This window comes from Peromyscus californicus, unplaced genomic scaffold (genome assembly GCF_007827085.1).
Source record: "Peromyscus californicus insignis strain IS unplaced genomic scaffold, ASM782708v3 Scaffold_5__1_contigs__length_169319896, whole genome shotgun sequence".
Lineage (NCBI taxonomy): Eukaryota > Metazoa > Chordata > Mammalia > Rodentia > Cricetidae > Peromyscus > Peromyscus californicus.
The window spans coordinates 72,992,886-73,015,238 of NW_026294573.1; the positions used below are offsets into that span (position 1 = coordinate 72,992,886).

A 22,353-nucleotide genomic window follows, 5' to 3' on the forward strand; every position below is an offset into this window, starting at 1 on the left:
AATAAACTTTCATTCACAGAATGAATAAGTGAATTTATTTAATTATATCAAAATAATGTAGACCTATTATAATGTTCTCATTTTTGCAGGTGAAGAAATGAAGAATCAAAGAAGTAAAGGACCTATCTCAAAATCACATAACTAGTAAGTAATATCTGCAGATCAAGTTAAATCATCGTCTTTCTGAGTTCTTCTCCATGTAAAATGATAGTTTCCTATTTCAGATAAGACGGTTTAAAATCTCAATCCCTGTTCTCTACCACATTGGTGCAGCACCACTAATTTTGTACATATTATATCGTTTCTTGATAACTCCAAATGAGTTTCAGATAATTCTGTTTAGAAGGGATGGTATAGCTGATGAGATAGCATATCAAAGGAAGTCATTAACATCCCATTGAGAACTTTCTATGTCCTAGGGCCTTTGGGGATTATCCTTATTTAATCCTTATTTAATCCTTATTTAATCCTTATTTAATTTAATATCCTTATTTAATTTAGCATTGTTCGAGAGGTGGTTCATGTCTATAGTGCAGATAACCAAAGCTATAAGATGGTTGGTAGTTTGTAGAGGTATTTAATGTCAGAACTACATTATAGCTCTTCATCTCTAAGCCTTCAAAGATGCCAGTGTTTGGTGTTGTATGAATTTGTACTTATGAAGCAGTGATAAAAGTGGCAATCATAGAAATTGTGTAGCACATTAGATTATGACTGTCTTCTGTAGCAATATGTCAAGATACTGATGTAGTGAATTCAAGATCAGCTTGAGTTGACACTGTACCTGCTCTAAGAAGTCTGTGTTCTTGCTTTGCCCCCAAATATCAAATCCATGAAAGCTTGTTACCACAAAAAATAGTATATATAATGATATCTATAAATGAGACAGGAAATGTTGGGAAAACATGTGCATAACTCTATCACATGCAGAGACTGACAGCTTGCCAAGTTAAGTGGAAGGAACACTCAGAAAAGAGAGCCTTTAATTGACCTGACATACCATGAAAGAATTGGTTTAAAGAAGCAATTGACATTTCGAGCTGCATGAGAGATAGATACGTGTAGTTAGATAAAATCAATTTCTTTTGAGAGAGAGACAAAGATAGAAGCATGGGGGGAACAAATTGAGAGACTTTGGTAATAGAAAGTAGACTAAGTGACAGATGGATAAGGAAGAGTGGGATGATTTATCAAAGAGTCAAATAGTTGGGCTGAAGTTATTGAGAAAGTCTTTTAAGCCATCTAAAGTATTGATGATGTATTACTTTTGCCATTTATTTTTATGTGTTTAATGTAAAAATAAAAGGTGTCTTGGAAAAAGTACTCTGTATACTAAATTGTGAGCATGGATGCTTATGATTAAATAGTTAGAGGAATTAAAGTAAAACATTTTGCTTTGGTTTGTTAAGCATAACAGGGACATTCCTCTCCCAAGTATTTACAATTGGTCAGATTTATTTTCTGTTTTTAAGATTTATTATTATTCATGCATATGAGTGTGTTTGAGAGAAAGTTGGTCATATGTATGTGGGAGTGCCCATGGAAGTCAAAGAGGGTGTGTCAGATCTCCTGGTGCTGGAATAGTGAACAAATTCACATCCTCTGGAATAGCAGTAAGTATTCTTGATCACTGGACATTCTCTACCAGCCTTGCTCAGATTTCTATACTAACTTTAAAGAGATCAAGTATCAATTTTCTTTCAATTGCTTTTTACTTCAAAAAATATCTGTTGAATTAATAAATGACATCTCTCTGTCTTACCAATCTACATTGAAAATATGTCTGATGAGATGAGAACTATATTTTATTTCTGGAATATTATCTCTTCTAAAAGTTTTTAGGAACCGAGATCCCCTTATTTTTGGGGGGATGTCTCTTTATTACTGAAATATATACTCCAGGAAGAGAGAACAGTAAGGAGTGCTTGCTTAATTTATGCCCCAGGACAGAACTAATATAGTATGAATCTGTTAATCTAAAGTGCTTTGCTGGGTTAACAAAGAAACAGCATCCACGAAATCATCTTTATATCAAATAAGAATTATTTAGGCTTCAAAAAATATCAACTACTCAGTTGTAACATGCAGGGAAGATCTTATAGGTTAATCCCTGTACTTGCTGGATTTATGTCAATTTGACACAAGCTAGTGTCATTGGAAAGGAGGGAGCCTCAATTATGAAAATGCCTTCATAATATCAGGCTATAAGTCTGTAGAGCATTTTCTTAATTAGGGATTGATGATGGAGGGCCTAGACTATGTGGATAGTGCCATTCCTTGGCTGGTGGTCTTGGGTTCTTTAAGAAAGCAAGCTGAGCAAGCCATGGAAGCAAGCCAATCAGAAACACTCATCCATGACTTCTGCATCAGCTCCTGCCTCCAAGTTCCTGCCTGCCTTGTTTCCCTGTTCTTATGTCCTTTGATAATAAATGGTGATTTCGAAGCCAAGCTGAATAAAATCTTTCCTCCCCAAGTTGCTTTGGTCATGGTTTTCATCTCGGCAATAGTAACCCTAACCTAGATGCTCAATACAAGACAACTTGTTCTCCAAAGGAAGGTCTTTTTTTTTTAAAATTCCTTAGTAATGCCTTCAACATTTACAACTTCCTCTGGCACTTAAATTTATTAATGGTCCCAGTATCCTGATGCTTCTTTATTGTTATCTTAAAAGGGATGACAATAAAATTCTGAACAAGCCCCTCCTCCCTTTATGAGTCAGTTGAATCTATATCTATGAATTTTAGCATTAACATCTTATCATTTTTATTTTATTAATTTTGTTTTTTGAAATAAGTTCTAATGTAGTCCAAATAGGTCTCATACTTGCCCCGTAGACAAGGCTGGCCTTGATAATTCCTCATCATCTTCCTAACTAAGTATCAGAATTGCAGCCTTGAAAACCAGACCTGGCCCTCTTACTTTTTACCAAATCATATATGTCTCCTCAGCTCACCCTATGAACACTTACAAATCATATATATATATATATATATATATATATATATATATATATATATATATATATATATATATAATTAGATATAGTTATATAAAATGTATAACAATATATATATTAAAGTTGTGCATTATATATCAGATCTCATGTTTTCTCTGGCTCCACAAGCTCATACCCTTTCTCTAAAGAAATGCCCTTGCCATCAGAGATGTTCTTGCTAAGTCGATGTCTATTAACAGTTCTGCTCTTTTAAGAAAGCAGCACTCTGATGTAGGGACTATTCAAGCAAGCTCTATATATAAATCTGACATTTTATTTATTCAGGACTATAATGAAAAGATGAGGTTGAGCTTGAGGTGGGAAAGGAAGACAGCATCGCAACTTTATCTACAGCTACAGTAAAAGCCAAATAGGCCAGTCTTGTGAAGGTTTGATGTGAATGCTTTCTACCACTGTACATGTCTGTCACCTAATATAGATATTGGTGGCTATTATATTTTGTTACTGAAAGTTTTTTTGTCTGTTCCATTCGTTTATTTGTAAAAGTACTGTCAGTGAAAGGTTATGATCAAATAGATAAAAATCTAACATTAAATTTCAGTCAGCTGTCTCAAAAATCATTCTAGCACATGCTTAAATGTCACTTGTTCCACCAACAGTAAGTGTGTGCAGGGACACAGGCACAGCGTTACTCCTGATACAGGACTGTATAAGTGGTATTTCCCACCCTGGCTTTGGTATGCACAGAAAGACCCATTGAAGTTCCACTACAGTCTTCTATTTATGCACGCTTAATTGATCTCTGGATTCAGAATAGAATGAAGTTCATGTGATAAAGAAAAAAAAAAAAAACCTAAGCCTGGCTTTTTATTATCTTATATGGAAAATAAACAAGGCTTTTTTTCCCCAATGAAACTAGGTAATGTATTTTCCAATGCTATATGGTTTACAAAGATAGGATTTTTGAAAATATATTATAAGATAAAAGGTATCTTTATACTGTTGATGATACTTTGACACCTAGACCCAGAGCATAGATTCTGGGGAGAAAAGTAGCATAGGTGGAAATATGGGACAATTACTTGCATTTGAACAGCTTCCCAATGTTTCTGTGCCTCAGTTCTATCTGCATTATGTTTCTCTGAACTCTTCTCAGCATTAAACAGCGACGATTGTGTTTCTGATAGACAAGCATACAGAGACTGCTTTGCATTTATTTTCATTTTCGTTTTACTAAAATATCTGAGAATAGGCATGATGGAACGTACCTGTTATCTCGACATTCTATAGATTTAGTGGGAGCATTCAGAATTCAATATCATTCTGAAATATACACTGAAATATTGTTTCACTGATTTTTTATTATACAAGATATTTTCTGACTGAAACATTACTTTAATGATATCTACAACTCTTGATTTGTTGAAATTTTCACATACTAATGAAAAAGAAAGTATGAATTAATGTATAGTCTTGTTTCATATATATGTTTAATAGCACAATTTCTACATATTAAAATTTGGGCACTAGAGGGATAATTCAATGGTTAAGTGCACTGGCTGCCTTTTCAAAGGATCTAGGTTCAATTCTCAGTACCCACATGGTGACCCACACCTATCTGTAACTTCATTTTCAGGGGGTCTGACACCTTCTGGCCTCCATGGACACTAGGCATACACATAGTACACGGAAAGATATGCAGGCAAAACACCCTTAATTTTTTTTTTATAATTGAATGTTAGACATTTTATGAGAACATATTCATTGATATTATTCATGTAAATTTTATTTTAAAATGGATATTAGGATCAGAGACATAATTGAGAACTGATATTAGTTTACTTTCTATTGCTGTGATAATAATCATAACCAAAAGTAACTTGGAAAGGGGAACATTTATTTCAGATTGTAGCCCATCCCTGAGGGATGCAAGGGGAGGAACTCATGGCATGAACCTGGAGGCAGAAATTGAAGCACTGATCTCAAACAAATGGCACACATTTGTTGTCCATATCTTGGACTAAGCCAGCATTCATATAAAATCTAGGGCTACCTAACAATATATACTATTGCTCAGTATGGGCTGGGCCCGCTAATATTAATCATTAGTCAAGAAAACGCTGCACAGACTTGCCTACAGGTCAATATGATGAAAGCGTTTTATTTTAATTGAAACTCTCTTTTTCCAAAATGACCCTAGCTTTAGTCAAGTTGACAAAATCTAATCAATTCAGAACTATATCTAAACCCATATAGATACCAACATTTGGAAGGCTAAATTGAGCTATGTTGGAATGTTTATCTTTCTATATCTGTTTAGCTATCGTCTGTCTGTCTGTCTATTTATCTACCTACCTACCTACCTACCTATCTCTTTTCTATTATTTATCTAATTTTGCTGCAAATCTATTCTTCTCTTATCCAAAGAAAATTTTGATTCAATTTTATTTCTAATTCATAATAAAATTCATTTACCTACATAATGTGGATGTAGTTTATATCAAAGACAGGTAATAATTTAATGTGCTATTTTCCTTACATAAAATTAAGCCAAATCAGACCACCAAGTACTACAGTTATGAGACTGGAAAAGAAAAGGAGACGGTGACTCAATACTCTGCTGAAACGCAGCATCTTGCTGATGCTGCGTCTGCCAGCCAGCTGACCTGCCAGGGTATGTGTGGTGATTCTTAGCTCGATATTCTCCATTCAGCATTCGTCACTCTTATCTCTTCACTGCACCCTGAGAAACACTGCATCTCCATGTCTGCAGCAGTGAATGTGTTTGTTCCTACTACCCAGTGCCCAGCCTCAACTGTAGCTTAAAGTGTAGCTCCTTCCTAGCTCGCAAATTTAACATTCCAGTTCAATTACCATTCCTCTGTGTGGCCTTATTTTCTTGTTTCAGGTACAGCTCTGAACAGTTCCTATCTAGCCATAATTTGCTGACTTTTACTCATCCTCCATCAACGATCAAGAATGCCCCCCACGTCTCTGTCTTTCATTCTCTTGGCTCTCAGCCTCCCAGCATTTCCCATTACACTTACTCTTCTTGGATGTTAGAGCACCCTTTCTTGCTGATCCATTCTTTTCCTTGTTATGTTCTTAATTGGATGTAAACTCAGGCCAATGCCACCTAAGCAAAGTTATATGTCTGATTCCATAGCCCATGAAAACCTCCCCCACACAATCTGCCACATAGTTCCCATAGTGTGATAACTTCAGAAAACAGAAAAGCTTTGTCCTTTGAAGCCTCTTTTAATTTCTACTCCATTTCTCTAATTACTTACTAATCTCCTTCCATATTCTATGACTCCAGCTTTGTTTTCACCTTACTTTAGCTTACTACTGGTTTGAACACTCTGGTCTCTAAATGACATTACAAGTGCTTGGCTTAATAAAAACAGAACACTGAATGGCCTATGTGGAAAATTATACAGGGAGAGTCACAGGTTTATTGTCCTTGATTATTATATTTCCCTGTGGACTTTTGAGAAAAAACTTAACAGAAAGAAATACAAATATTTCATTCCATTATTTCTGAGATATTGATACAATGATTGGTTTAAGTTGCATGAACTGAGACTATTGGAAGGGAATCTCTTCTAGGATTTGAGTAGCAAGGAGAGCAGTGGTAGGGAAGCTCTGAAGCAGAGGTGAAACTTTCTTTTAACATGTAGAAGGGATTCCCTTTAAAAGGAAATTTTAGAACAGTCTTTAATTTTCATCAAAAATGAAGGATAAAGAATCCCTTGCACTTCTCCTACCTCTCCTTGCACCATTACCAAAGACCTAACAGAGAAGTGCATTTGTTATGTTTAATGAACACTGATAGTCACTGTGACCCAAAGATCAAAGTTAAGTCCGAGGGCTCACTCTGCTGATTACTCTTGGTGTTCACTACTCTTCGTATTGTTATCTTAAGTGTGTACAGATGTATCATAATGTGAAGAACATTGTAGTTTGTACAGAGTATGTTTACAGCCCTAAATTTCCATGTTCTTTCCTTTCATCCCTTTTCTCCAGTGATATTTGGCAACTAGTGAGGATTTTTGTTTGTTTCCATAGCTTTGCCTTTTCTAGAATATCATGTTGTATTCCTACAGTATAAACTATTTCAGTCAATAATATACATTTAAACTTCCCTTTTTAATGACTTGCATAGACCAGTTCTTTTTAGTGCCAAATTTTAGTGCATTACTTTTCTGTATCACAGTTTATCCATTTGCATATTAAAGGAACTGTATTGTAGCAAGTTTTAGTATTATAAGTAAATATGTTTGCAGATTCTTATATGAACATACAGTTTTTTAGTTCCCTGGATAAAATGAGGTGTTTAATATTATGTTTAACTTTTTTAAGAAAACATCAAACTATCTTACAAAGATAGGTTCAGTTTTTAACTCTTATTAACCATGAGTAACAGTCCTTGTTTCTCCATATCCTTTAAGGTAGTCTGTGCTTTCAAGGTTAAGAAGTTTTTTAATCCTAATCTTAAAATTTTCATTTTTTGAGAATTGTATACATACCTAAAACATGATTTGAACAAATACACTCATATTTCCCATTTTTCACTTCTCCCATAATCTCTATCACTTTTCCCCTTTCAGTTTCAGAATTTCTGAATTATTTAAAGGTCATCATGATAAAATAAATTTGTTTCTAAATCTTTTTTATTTATTCTTTGAAATTTTCATACAGTGTACTTCTAGCTTGATCCTTCCCATACCACAGTTGCTCTCAGATCCACACCCCAAATTTCTTTTTTTCTATCTCCTATCAAAATAAAATGAAAAAAACCACTAACAAAACAAAAATCTAATTTGTGTTCCACAGCTACTTCTGAGCATCAGCCTGCCCTGGACTTTGGTTGGTATAACCAGTATCACTCCCCTGAAGAAGATGTGTTTTCCCTCTCCCAGTCTTTATCAGCTGCAAACAGAGTCTAGGTTAGGGATAGCCATTGTGACAAGTTTCCCTCCTTTGTGCTGGATAGTTCTTTACTTGAGTGTTTGCAGCTGGGCTTGTGCATGCTGTCACAGTCTCGGTGAGTTCATATGTACAACAGTCTTGTTATGTACAGAAATTGCTGTTTCCGTGGAGTTATCTGCAACTTCAGGCTCTTATAATCTTTCCACCCCCTTTTTCTCATAGATCCCTGCTCTTTGAGTGGAGGGATTTGATAAAGACATCCCATTTATGGCTGAGTGCTCCAAAGGCTCTCACTCACTTCATGTTGTCCAGTTGTGGATCTCTGCGTTAATTACCATCTACTTCAAGAAGAATCTTCTCTGCTGAGGGTTAAGCAATGAACTCTCAGGAGTTTTAGATATGATAATAGATCAATTTCATGAAAAGTCTCATCTTAATAATATTATAACTTCCTATTTTGTACATGGATTATGTCCACAACCATTATTTTCAAATTCTATAACAGTTTCATAGTTTCTATTCATATTTTGACTGATGGGTAATCATGCAGTTAGGTTGTGCACTAATGTAAATTATGTTTTGTTTTTAATGTAAGTTAAATTTGTTTATTTATGTTATATAGAATGATGTTTGACTTGTTTTCCAGTTTTTTATCCTGAAACCTTGTCATAATTGCTAATCAGTTTCTGGAGTTTTACTGTAATTGTTGATGATTATTCCTTTATATTTTCACAGAGATGTTTTAGTTACCTACATGCAAACACAGCTTCCCTTATCCCTTTCTTTAATTCTTTTTAAAAATATTATTTCATTAGCAAGTACTATCAGCATGATTAGAAAGGAGTTGTGGGCAAGAACTTCCTCACATTCTTCAGGATGTTAGAAGGAAGTGTACCAGCTCCTGTCTATTATGTGTTCTCTTAGTTATAGCTTTCTATTGAATATTTTTTTTAACCAGGAAGAAGTGTCCATGTATACATGATTCATACAGAGATTTCACCATTAATGTGTTTCTGTACTTATCGCATGTTTTCAGTGTATATCATGTGGTCATGTAATTCCATCCTTAGTATGTTGACATGATGGAGGAAAGTTAGATATTAGAGTTTGATTTAGCATTATTAACCTATCATCCCATAAACATATTTTAATAGTCTACTCTTCTCAGTTGAAGCACTGTGATCAGGGCTCTCCATATCTTAAGTTTACCAGCACTCTGTGTATAATACACAGCTTGTTAATGCCTTGGCTTTAGTACCATAATACTGTAAGTACATTTGCATGTATCTCCATGTAAACTAGACTTTACAGAAATCTCAGTATCATTTTGCACGTTCAGAATTAAAATGAAGAAAATTTGCAATCATCTTGATTAGCATTTGTCAGGTTGACAGAAATTTCCTTAAATAAAAGCATAGACAACTATAACTGTATTTGAGACACTTTAATTGTTGTAAGGCTGCTACAGCTCTATTGGCACAGGCAGATAGAACAGGATCTAAAAAACAAATAGGAACTGACTTTTATAAACTTATTTGGAACAGAAGAACACTTAGCAATAAATGGCATAGTATGATATAGAATTGCTATGGAAAGTGAAATTGCATTGACCTAAGGGCAACATAAACCTGAGACTAATAATTTTATTAACATCTTTGCAGTGATTAAAAGTGAGCTTCTGATGGGCCTCTTAGTTTGTGCCATAGAAATAGCAGACTGTAATAATGTAGCCTGAGTTTAAAGTTGTTCTGTACAAGTTCACCCTCTTAAACAGAAGTAAACCTCTTTCCCCATCTCACCATTTCACACCCTCAAAAAACAGGGCATTAGAAAACAGCAGATTCTACTTTATCAGGGCCCCCAATTAAGTGGCTAGAGGTGTCTGTTTCTGTGTCATTTTCAGAAACAATGGTTTCATTAAATTGCTGAAATTGTAGTGTCAGCAGGAAGCAGGGCCGAGAGCTGCCAAAGGGAGAACAGAATATGAACGGTGCAGCTACTTTGATGTCTTCCTGACCTGCTTCCCAGTGTCTACTGCTGAACTAGCTATAAACAAAATGGGAGGGAGCGATGCAAAGGCTGGGGTGGAACTGTGGCAGTCTCACCCTGCCAGGAAGAGCTGTGCTCAGTGACTTCTCCCACTGGAAGCCTTAGGCAAACTGCACTACACACTGCTTCAGAACGCACCTCCCACTCCACTGTGGTTCCTCTACAGTTGCTGTGCTTTCATCAAATACAACATTCTCCCCCCACTTACAAATAAAAAAAAATGACACTCACAAAAAACTATTTATTTATTCCTTCAACAAATGAAGCTGAACGCCTGCCTTGTTGTAGGCACAATACTTTGCTTTTAAAGTAATTTCATGAACAAAAACTATAAAATCCTGCTGTTCAGTTACTTGGAAGTGGTAGAAACAGAGAGCAAAATATATGGGTAAAATAAATCTTTCAATATGTAGTATTTAAAAATTCTATGTAGAGATGGGAAAAGAAATAAATAATTAAGAGAGTTACAATTTTAAATTGCGTGGCAGAAGATTTAGTAGGGAATGCTGCATGCTGTGGGGAGGGGCAGGCTTCAGCTTCCTGGTTCTGCACTCCAGCCTCTCACATCAGCTGTGTAACATCAGGACGTGTAGTTCTGTCTCCCAGGTGTAGATCTCTAGTCGCTGAGCAGGGAGCCTGTGGTACTTCTTGCAGTTTCCTGGCTAAAGGACTTTGATAACTGTTTGCATAGTAGCACTGTGTAATGGCAGTGCATGGAGTCCCTCAATATTGCTTTTTTTTTTTTTTTTTTTTTGTTTTACTCAGAACATAATGTGCACACCAATTTCATGACCCATTAGTTTGAAAGCTCAGTTAATTTTTCCATGTTCAATAATCTTAATGTATGGTCTAGAATATGAAGATGTCCTTTACAGTTCAGAAGTACTGTCCTGACAGACATTGACCAAAGCCTCACAGATCACTATTAAATGTCACTACTCTCTATTTCTCAACTTTAAACCATTAACATTTTTTGAAGTATTCTTTTATAACATTACCTGGCAAAAGCCACCAAGTCTCCAGCACTTTTCCTGACCTTGTCAACATTGTTTTCTGCCTTCCTAGGACATCATGGTTGAGGAAGACCACATTATTATTTCAATAACAATTTGTTTTGTTTTGTTTTGTTTTATTTTTTTGAGACAGGGTTTCTCTGTGTAGCTTTGTGCCTTTCCTGGAACTCACTCTGTAGCCCAGGCTGGCCTCGAACTCACAGAGATCTGCCTGCCTCTGCCTCCCAAGTGCAGGGATTAAACGCGTGCACCACCACCTCCCAGCCTCAATAACAATTTTTAAAAAAGAAAAGAAATCTACTCTAATGTGAAATACACCCATACATTATATGATATGCCTTGATTTTAAGATGATTTAATTGTGAAGATTCCCTTTGGAATCAATTAATTGTGTAGTCTACTGTTTAGGTCTGTTTGTTGCTTCTAGGCAATTCTAAGAACCTGAGGAATTATTCATAGTCCTCTCCTTGTCTAGCTTCTGTATGGAATGGCTTTAAGAACAATTACATAATGTTTTGAAATAAAAGAAATAGGCTTATGTTTTGAGAAAATTTCAAATGAAAGGTGGTTTTAATCTTTCATCTCTGGGCCTTTCTCTTTTAAAATTACATAAACATAGTTAGGGTTTAGTAAAATCATATTTGAGATGTCAGTATGAGTTTATGCGGAACTTTAAACTTTATTTCTTATATATAGGATTAGTTAGGTATTTTCTGTTGCTGTGATAATATGGCATGACCAAAAGGGACTTATGGAAGGCAGAGTTTGTTTTGACTTCTAATACTAGAGAGATATAGGTTCCTCTTGGTGAAGAGTTGTGGTAGCAGGCAAGTATGGTGGCCAGAACAGAAAGCCAAAAACCCATGTACTCAACACCCAACATGAAGCAGGGTGATCAAACTTGAAGTAAAATGAGACTATAAACCCTCAAAGCACACCTTGAGTTATGAAATTTCTTGTTAATGGCTGTGCTCCTCAAAATTTCCATAACATTACCAAAGAGCATGGCTAACTGAGAACCAAGTTTTCAAACATCTGTACTATGGGAAATGTTCTCTAACTATCACAGCCTCTGCTCCAAAATGTCCCACACTCAGAGGGACAATTCAGGTAGGAGATGAACTGTGTTAGAACTCCTCAGGGACTACATCAGCATAGAAAAGGCTCTGCTAATAGTCCTCTTAGTAGATTCTTAGATTGCTCATATGGCCTGTATCCACAGGCATTGCCACATGGATCTAGGCAATCCAAACCTGGAATTTTCATTTCAGACACACTCATAGTATTTGCCAGAAACTCAGTTACTTAATATTTGCTGATAGAAACAGAATCACTAAATATAAAAGATTCATTTGTAGAGGTAGGGCTTTATAGGAATGAGAACTTTGTGGAAATCATGGTTCACATGAGACTTCGACTTTGACTTTGGTGTTATGAAGTGGCTGAGAACAGGTATAAAACCAGAACTAGCGATGACAGTGGTGAAGATGCAGTGATGCTAGCGTTTGTTTCACCACCAATCCTGACAGCACAGCATCCTGAAAATACTACCCTGGCTCTGCCTTAGGAGTCCTTAAAGCAGACAGTGAGCATGAGGCTAAGGAATTATTTGTCCCAGTGATGTCCTTATTCCAATAAAGTGACCCAGTGAGCTAAGAGTATGTGGAGTCTGTCTGAAACCTGAATTCTGTTACTGCCTTTTTCCACTAGAGAGTAAAAATGACTATAGTTTCATACTTGCCAAATTATGTGTATATTTCCTTGTGGCCAAGATAACTGGAAATTAAATTATAAAAATATAAATTATAGGAAACACTGATGGAGATCCCCCCAAGTTGAACTGCCACCACATATACATACATACTCACAAAATGTCAACATAGAGCAATGTGCCACAAGATCCTTAAAAAATTGTTTTCCATTGAGGATATGGTAAGTTTTTTAGGGTTTAGACACTCCAGTCTGAAAATATGGGAAACAAATTAGTCAATAAACAAATATTCCTATAAAATATAAAGTTCCCAATTTTCTTGTAACACCCAAGATCTGGAATGTACACCGTGCCGTGAAAGGATCTTGGGGTAACCCACAGTTAACCTTTCTCCCTTCCCTGTGGGGCTGTCACCGTCAGCTCTTGACATTCACTTACTGAAGTGATTAGGGAAGAGTACGGATATTGACATATACCTTCCACCCATGAGCACCCACATGTACATATGCATATGTGTGCACTCTTGTAAACACACACACACACACACACACACACACACACACACACACACACACACAGGCACATATACAAACACAAATATCTCTCAAATTTTCTTAGGATTTAATAGTTTTCCTGATCATTGTAGAGCTAATTTAATCTGAATACAGTTAGGCTTGTTTAGTGTTGATTTGATATTAAGACAGACCCTTATCATCAGGAGACTAAGTTTATGTCAGAAAATATAGAGCGAGTTCTGTCTTTATAATGATGTAGTTCAAGCTAGAGGCCAAAGAATTTTTTTTGTAAAGCTTCTAAAAATTGTAGTGGAAGATAGGGAGTTCCATGTTGTAAAGACCCAAGAGTTGTTTTGAAAATGTCAGAGTGGACATGTGTCTCTACAGGAGCCCCAGGGGCATAGCACAATCATCACATTGCACTCAGTTGACAAGCCAGGCATGAGTTTGAATTCTATAAACTCATGTACTGACACAAAGAACCAGAAAATGATCAATTACGTCTGTGTACTTCCCGGGGAGATTTGGAAAAGGGGAACCATTTTCATAGCACCTCTAGTAAATTTCTTGTACTTTGGCCAATGGATTTATTTTCTTCTATTTCAAAAGTCTCTAAGAAAGGTTTTGAAATGTTGTGTTACTTCATGGAATAATGTCTGTGCAGCAAAAGGAGTCCAAATAAGTTAGTGTTGTGAACTATAGAAATTACTAAAAAATGGCTATAAATTCCATTCAGTATATTTGGTAAATACACATATAGTATATGGAAATAATACTACTTCTTGCCTTCATTGGAAAGTTGTAGAAGACATGCAGTAGCATGCATCCTATTGACTTAAGTTCATATCCAAAGGTCAGTGTGATCAGGCCCTTTTCTTTTTTTCTTTTTCTTTCTTTTTTTTTTTTTATTTTTTGAGACAGAGTTTCTCTGTGTAGCTTTGCACCTTTCCTGGATCTTGCTCTATAGACCAGGTTGGCCTCAAACTCACAGAGATCCGCCTGCCTCTGCCTCCCGAGTGCTGGGATTAAAGGTGTGCGCCACCACCGCCCAGCTAGATTAGGCCCTTTTCATAAGAGCAATCCATGCCACAAGTATGGCTCAGCAGCCTATTTAAGGGGCAAATGTTCAATTCATTCTAAGAAAAGTAATTTTCTTCCATCTTCATTGTCTACTGAATTAGTAATGTATACAATTAATTGAATTGTTAATATATAAAAGTAAATTGTGTTAGACATGCAGAAATGTCTGTAGTCTGTTTATATAGAGGGTATCTGATATGTTTTCATATCCATGTTTGCTTATCTACAGTTCCTAATGAATTTCCTAGGAGACAAACAGTTAATTATTCATTCAAGTTAATAATGTTATTTACAGCTACAGACAACTCTGCAGTTATTGAACATAGATTGTCTGATCTGCAGATGTTTCTAGCAAAGTGCTTATTGATGATTCTGATCCCTTTAGTTCCTTTTTGTGGCAAAGACATTTTACACTCAAAAAGAAAGGGCATTGTTTTAGAAGACTCATCTTACTAACACTACATTCATGATCATAAATGTGAAGTTGTTTAAAAAAAGGCATTGTAAAGTAAAAGCAAAAAAAACCACTTAATGAAATTTTATAGCATACAAGTTTCTAATAAGAAATAAGAGAAATATTGTAATATATTCAAATACGTAAATGTTCATATGGAAACAATGAAAGAGGTATTTCATGATGATAGAACCCATAGTAGATTATTATTTTTTCATAATCTCTATGTTTCCTAGACTAAAAAAATTGTTTACTACATTCATAATATTTTTGCCCATAAACCTAAATGGAAGGCAGTTTTCAGGAGTGGGTAGGAATTAACTATACATCTTATTCAGAAATGAATAGAAGCACTGTCAGTCTGTGCTGAAAGGGCTTCACTGATAGCATATTTAATATCTCTTTAATTGCTAGTATTTGCATCAATAATTGAAAACAAATTTCACAAAGACTATTTGACTTTTATATACTAGGACCTTGATACCATGTTTGAACAAACATTCTTAGATAAGGAAACAATGTAATATAAAGCTATCTGTTAAGTGTTATTATGAATTTTAATAAGGTCTAGCAATGACAGCAATTTAAGCATTTAACATTGTAGATTTGACCCATGAGAAAACCTGAAATGTCTTAATAGTTTCATCTTCATTGAGTTTCATTATCATAAAAATGTAGAAACTAATTCAAATCTATTAGCAAATGATACCTTAAAACCCTAATTAGCTGGTAAAGTTATATAGTATTGGCAAGAATGTTCTCCCTTCTAATTTTTGTTTCTTTTTAGTTACTTTTTTGCTTCTCCTGGAGAAAGAACTTAGCCTAGACTTTCCCATTAGCTTTCTGTATAATCCAACTGGGAAGCTCAGCAGCTACTCTCTCCAGGGGAATAAACCCACTGTGTGTGGAATTACACTCTGAAATTGTGCATTGATAAACTAACAGGAGTCTCCGAACACAGACTAGAGTGGTCTTACTGTATGAAGGAATGTGGCAGTTCTGTTTTCTTTATTTCTCTGTTAAGAGAAAGATGAAAAGGACATACAGACTATGTTTGAGATCTGTGTTGAATATAGAGTCCAGGTTGTCAGTCTCTAATTCACCTATGAAAACTAATTTTTGCTCCTTTTAAAAACTTTCTAAATATAATTATAGAACTTAATATGTTTATAGTAAAGTGGTTCATATTTTTATATTTTCTGTCTGTGGCAAGGGACATGAAGCAAGTGTCTGACTTACAATTTGGGAATTTCATGGACCTAAGAGGAATCTAGCTTTTTCCTTAAAATAACTGTGAACTTTCTGAAAAAGATAGATCAAATAAAATCTTTCACAATAATAATTGTAAATTTGTTTGAAATATTCATTTGAGCTCTTTACTTGTGGATTTACAGTTGTAAACATGCTATAAGGGCCACATTGCCTTGTTGCTCATCTATTCTGTGTCAGGTTTACTTGCCATTACTTTCTCCATAGTGTTATGTCTCCCAATGACAGACACCCTCTACTTACAACAAAAATGTGTTTGCTAAATGATTGAAAACATTTTTAACTTATAAAATAGAGCACAGTGGTATCTATTAAACATATCTGCCTCATGAATATATGGCTGTGGTAGTTAATCTCTCTCTCTCTCTCTCTCTCTCTCTCTCTCTCTCTCTCTCTCTCTCTCTCTCTCTCTTTTTCTTCCATTTTCTCTGCAATTTTGAGAACTTACTAGAGTGTCCCCTTACAAAATTTAGTAAGGTTTCTCAATAACTTGTAGAGAAATATGCTAATTGGGTATTCATTTCTTTTCTCAATATAGCACTTACTTCAGAAATCAATTATATGAAACAATTAAAGAATGTGATTATTATATGCTAAGCAGTTACAAAGCATATCACCATCCATCATGTATTCAAAACCTCAAGCACACTTGATGTCTTAAGCCATTTTTTACTTTCTTACAAATTTCAAAGTAGCTTATCTAGATCCAAAAATTTCTAATAACAGTGTCATAAAGTTCGAGGAAAATATTATGATTGGAGACAGAATGAAATCGTCTGGGGAAGGAACTGCTCTGTCAATACACTTCTATAAATGGTATAAGCCACCAGCTAACTGCTGGGCCACTCTCTGGGGATCAAGCAGCTTGAGTGCAAAATCGGTAGAGGCTGCAGGAGAAAGCCTGATTCTTTTCTATGGTTCTGTGGGACTGGTTTCTGAACTCTAAAGGGGTAATGTAGCAAGACTTTTATTGTTTGCTCACACAAGCTCTTTGGTTTACCCTAGAGAAATTTTTAAGAAAAAATTAGTGTTAATGAGCATTATAATGGTAAAATTTAAACAATAAACCAGATGGAGAAATAAAGTACAGGCATAGGGTTTGGATTTACAGGAAACTGATTGAGAATTCTCAGTGTATTCTATTTGATAAACAGAAAACATTGACAACAAAAGCAAGCTACTGTTGATTGATAATCTAATTACTTTGTTCATGTCCATATTTTATTGTTTCATAAATTCATTGTGATTTCAGAAGAGGTAAGGGTATTGATGATTCTCATGGGCATAGGGTATTTATAATGCTAGGCATCTGAGTTCACAAAAATAAGATAAATATTTCCTACTTGTCATTTTGGTTTATCATACTAAATGTGTATGCATGCCTTACAGCAAACTTCGCAATCATGGAATCTATAATTGACCTTATTTTAAAAACAACATACCTGGATTAAATCTGAAGTGACAAAACTTAACACAAACATCATCAAAGATGTTTATTCTGGCCTCTCATATATAAATGATTCATAATTATACATTTTCTCAATATGAAAATTAAGTGCATATGCATACATTTTAATGTCAAGTTGATGTTATTTGTCCTTTACAGCTGCTTCAAATCAATTCCTCTCAGCTAAGATTTTAACTGTCATAACCCTACTATGAAATACATACCTCAGCCATTGATATCTCCTCTAACTCAATGAATGCATTTCTAATTTGGCTAGGTCCTGCCAGTGACTTGTAGTAGCATCAGTTCAAACTTTATATGAAATATCAAAACTCATGATCAATTTCCCCTCACCCAGTCTTAACTTACTTGCATACTTGCCTTTGACACATTTTTATTCATCTAGATCCAAACTCTCTATTAATTATTAATAATGATTTTATCTGCTCTGTAAGTCTTCCTTCATATCTGATGAGGGATAATCAAAATTGTTTCTGTTCTGAATCATTTGTCAGGTAGGCTAGGAAGGGCATACATTATTAGTACATGTGGTACTATTACCATGTGTCAATTATTAAAACAAACTGACATTAAAATAGACGTACACCTCACTATATGTGCATCTATAGTTCACAGGAGGATGTTCATCCTTATCCCAAAAGCAATAAATATGACAATAGATTTTATAAAATTTATCCCAAATATTTTATATTTATTCTTAGCTTTAGCACAAATGTGACAGCACAGCTGTTTGCAGGGTTAGTGAAATAACAACTTTTGATACATTTAGCCAAATTAATTGGTGATTTGATTGTCTACCTCAGTTTCATGTTTTTGTCTTTCATGATTCATAATGTTTGTTATTATTTGATACATAAAACATATGTTGTAGGGATAGGAAACATGTACTAGCTAGTTATAAAAACTTTGAACCTGTATGTTATCATGATTCTCTTTCTATATATGACTAGTTGTCTTAAAACCATTTTAAAATTTTAGCTTGTAGGTTTTTAAACTTTTAATTCCAAGAATTTAAAAAAAATATCATTAGCATTCTCTATATAAAAATCATTTTTACTCAGATAAAATTAGAAAGTAGACACATATTCCAATTCAGATTAATAGTAACCAATATTTCTATCTTTACAATGCTAGAACATTATTTTAGTATTATTATGGATTTTTAATATATTAAGTATTTTTTTTTATAATAAAGTCAGTCTTAAAGAGATAAAGGTTCTCATCAAAGTCCTCACACAGAAGAGAAAGAGGACTAGCCCAAACACGTGGAAATGATTGACTTTGCCTTTTGACACCAAAGTTGGCACCAAAGTATGTAATGAAGTTCAATTATAATAAGATTTTCAGAATAGCACTTTGAGGTTTCTTTTATCAAATGACAGTGCAAAGTAGAATCTGCCTACTGGCTGTATTCCGTCTAATTAGACCCTGGTTATTTTTATTTCCTTTAAGCTGGAACAACTGTCAGCGGTGCAGGTTCACAGTGAGATGAGAGAGCATCTTTTGTTGCTCGTTGTAAGATATTTGGATAAGAAGGTGCCAGAAGTAGACGTATCTGAGAATTTTCAAGGTGGAAAGGCAAAAAAAATGAAGGAAGGAAATGGATCAAATGCTATGGCTCTTCTCCAGCACCCAGTCCTGACAACTTGACTCATCTCTCCCACAGAAAGCTACCCTGAAAACACACTGCATGCCATAAGAATCACTGTGAATGGAACACAGAGCAGTATTGCCAGCCTAGTTGACACTGTATTATTACAGAACTGATTCTCCAGACTTCTTCTGCCTAGGTGCAAGGACATTACTGCACCATGAGAATCAACAACCTGAAAATAGTACAGTATGCACCAGATTTTCGGTTTTAAGTACTTTATATATTTAGTTTTTATTTGGCTCTTACAACAGCCTGGTGTATAACAAGCAGCACTCAATAAATAAACAAATAATAAATGTATAAATGAAGGACTGAATGAGTGCACAAAACCCCAATGAAACAGGGAATAGAACTACATTTTTCTTGATTTTGTGAAAGTGGAAATTGAATTTCAGAGTAAGGTAAGGATTTTCCAATGATTACTTTGCAAAGTAAGTAATAGAGCCAGATGCAATGCTCAGGTTCATGACTGCTAGAGCATGTTGCATCTATGTTAAGACTTTCGCTAGCTTTGCAACCTGCCATTTTTCACTCAGGTGCATATAATTATGCATATCTTCAGTTCTTTCATAATCAATATGAAGGATTGCCTTGAGCTGGAAGGAAGGTGCGTGGAGGCTAAATGATTTTCCTCTGGGTTTAGAATGTTAAGAAGGAAAAGAAAATAAAAACAAGACAGTATCAGGGGAACCAGAAAAACTAGCATTTGAAGGGGAATGTGGAGAGAAAGGGAAGCCTAAAGGTTAAATACCAAATATAAAAAAGCAACCACACATATAACACACAACTAAAACAAAAATCAGGAGCAAACGCAAGCATGTATGCTTTGTGCACAGCAGTTTCTGCCCGTGGACTCTCCATGCCAAACACTGGATCTTCCACCCTCTTTCATGGACAAGAGTCAGATACACTGAACAGCCAGTATTAGTTCCCATTGGCTACACATGCACCTTCTGTAACACGACTTTGAAAGGTAAGGTTTACCACATGCGTGACAAGCAACTTATTCTTAGTTCTCTGTCTTGGACTTAGCTGTGCTATGACCAGGGTAATAAAATATAAACGAAGAAATCTTGCCCTTTCCTAAACATAAACGGAGGAGGAGTGGATTGGAGGGTGGGAACAGAGCAAGGTTGGGGGGCACTGGCATGAGAGGAGGGAGGGGAAACTGTGACTGGGATGTAAAATAGATAAATAAACATTTATTTTAAAAAGACATTAACTTAGCCGGGCGGTGGTGGCGCACGCCTTTAATCCCAGCACTCGGGAGGCAGAGCCAGGCGGATCTCTGTGAGTTCGAGGCCAGCCTGGACTACCAAGTGAGTTCCAGGAAAGGCGCAAAGCTACACAGAGAAACCCTGTCTCAAAAAAAAAAAAAAAAAAAGACATTAACTTTTCAGAACCTTGTGTTAAAGGACTGCTGAAACTTATAAAAATTCTAGTAGTCTTTTTTTACTTGAATATAGCATTATAAGAACATCTGCTTACAATGCACAAATAGCCAAAGGCTTATTGACAAATAGCAGAGCTTTGCACTTCAGCCCACACTACAGAGCCCCCTGGGACCGGCAGCCATGCTTCTTCTGAACTCTAGGGAAGGCCCAAATTCCATTATTCTTCTCCCGTTCTAAAGCAACCACAGAGTATTTTTAATTCTGCTTTCTTACCCATTTCCTTTACAAATACCACTCTCTTTATCAGCATATGTGTTAAGCCGTAACTTATCTGCATTTTTTTTGTGAAACTTTAATAGATTTTGTGTTTATTTGAAAGAATTGACTTGGCTTATTACTTTTCATAAGAATCTCTATATACAGAATATATTTTCTTTCTATTTTTTGTATCAGCAAGGCATGGGAAAGAAGTATATATCATATTAATTTTACTACCTATTAGTGAACAGTATTTACCTTTCATTGATGTTTTCTAAATTGCTATGTGAATCTAAACTCAATTTTATATTCTATTTGTTATTTATTCAATAATTTGTTATTGATTATCTTAATAAAATGTTATTGATGTAATAGTTAATCAAAAGATTTGTGGCACCTTGCATTTTGGGAGGCGGAGGTTGATCAAATCAAACATCCTTGATGTTAAGTTCTCAACAAAATTCCAAACAAAGTTCTCAAATATTCAGTAGTCCCCAAAACATGTCATACTTACTTTAATTCCTTCCCTTTAAAATTAATTTAGAGAAATATTTCAACTTTGTGATAATTGATTCACTCATGTAGGACTTTCATGTAGTGAAAAATAAGAAACACATGTCTATAACCCCAACATTTGTGAAGCAGAGGCAGAATAATGTGAAAGTCATGGTCCTTGGCTGCACATCAAGACTGAGGTTAACTTCAGATATTTCAGACCCTATCTCATGACAAAATACCAACAGCAACAAAAACAGAAAAGAAAAATCAGAAAATAATCTCATAGTCTAAACACAGATAACTGATTAAAGCATTTTTGCTGTTTCAAAGAAAAATGTGTCTGCTAAAAAGAATAAAACAAGTTTTATATACAACAGATGGTTTTATTTGTATTTTGAAAACTCAGTTTATTGTAGATAACATGAATAACCATAGATTTATGCATGCTATGAATAGACAATACTAATATTTAAAACAATGCTGTGGCTAACTGAATTAATCCACATATTGTATCACAGTGAAACACTGATAAATTGAGCAAGTTAACTTGTGACAGGAGACACTATTTTGAGACTCTGGATTGATATACAGAACACAAAATATTATTATAAAATGCTTATGAACTTGCTCATTAATTAACTTGAATTTTATGAAGTGTTACTTAAGGGATGTTTAAAATTTAGTTATTTGGCTTAACTGTATTTATTACCTTACTTTCTACATACACATCACATATTTTAAAGTTATGTTGGACTGACAGGAAAAAATATAGAGACTGATTTTCCAAATTAAAGTCATACCTTTTCATTAGAAATTTAACTGTCATGAATATGTTTTTGTATAATTTTATAGATAGTTTTGTTTACTGGGTGATTAGCCAGCTGCTGACACAGATGATGGAATTAAAACACTTAGACTTATAAAGCTTTAAAATTGGTGTAGTTTCTGAGATTATAACTAATTAGCAGAGCATAATATGCCTTAGGTTGTTCCCCTAGAATTATGTTATAAATATTGGACAAATAGATTTATGCTAAATGATTTATAATAAAACATCGATGGTGGCTGGTGCTATTTAGTAATTAGTAACTTAAATATTAAT

General features: G+C 34.9%; 1 protein-coding gene across 42 annotated transcripts in view; it reads left to right on the forward strand.

Annotated features, from left to right (window-relative positions):
• The window catches only part of Ptprd (protein tyrosine phosphatase receptor type D), a 2,293,154-nt gene that overhangs the window by 283,625 nt on the left and 1,987,176 nt on the right, over positions 1-22,353 (forward strand). For all 42 annotated transcript variants that reach the window (XM_052717072.1, XM_052717069.1, XM_052717068.1 and 39 more), the window contains exon 2: positions 90-144. The gene's annotated coding sequence lies outside the window, so the exon portion shown is untranslated. The remainder of the gene's footprint in view (positions 1-89; positions 145-22,353) is intronic.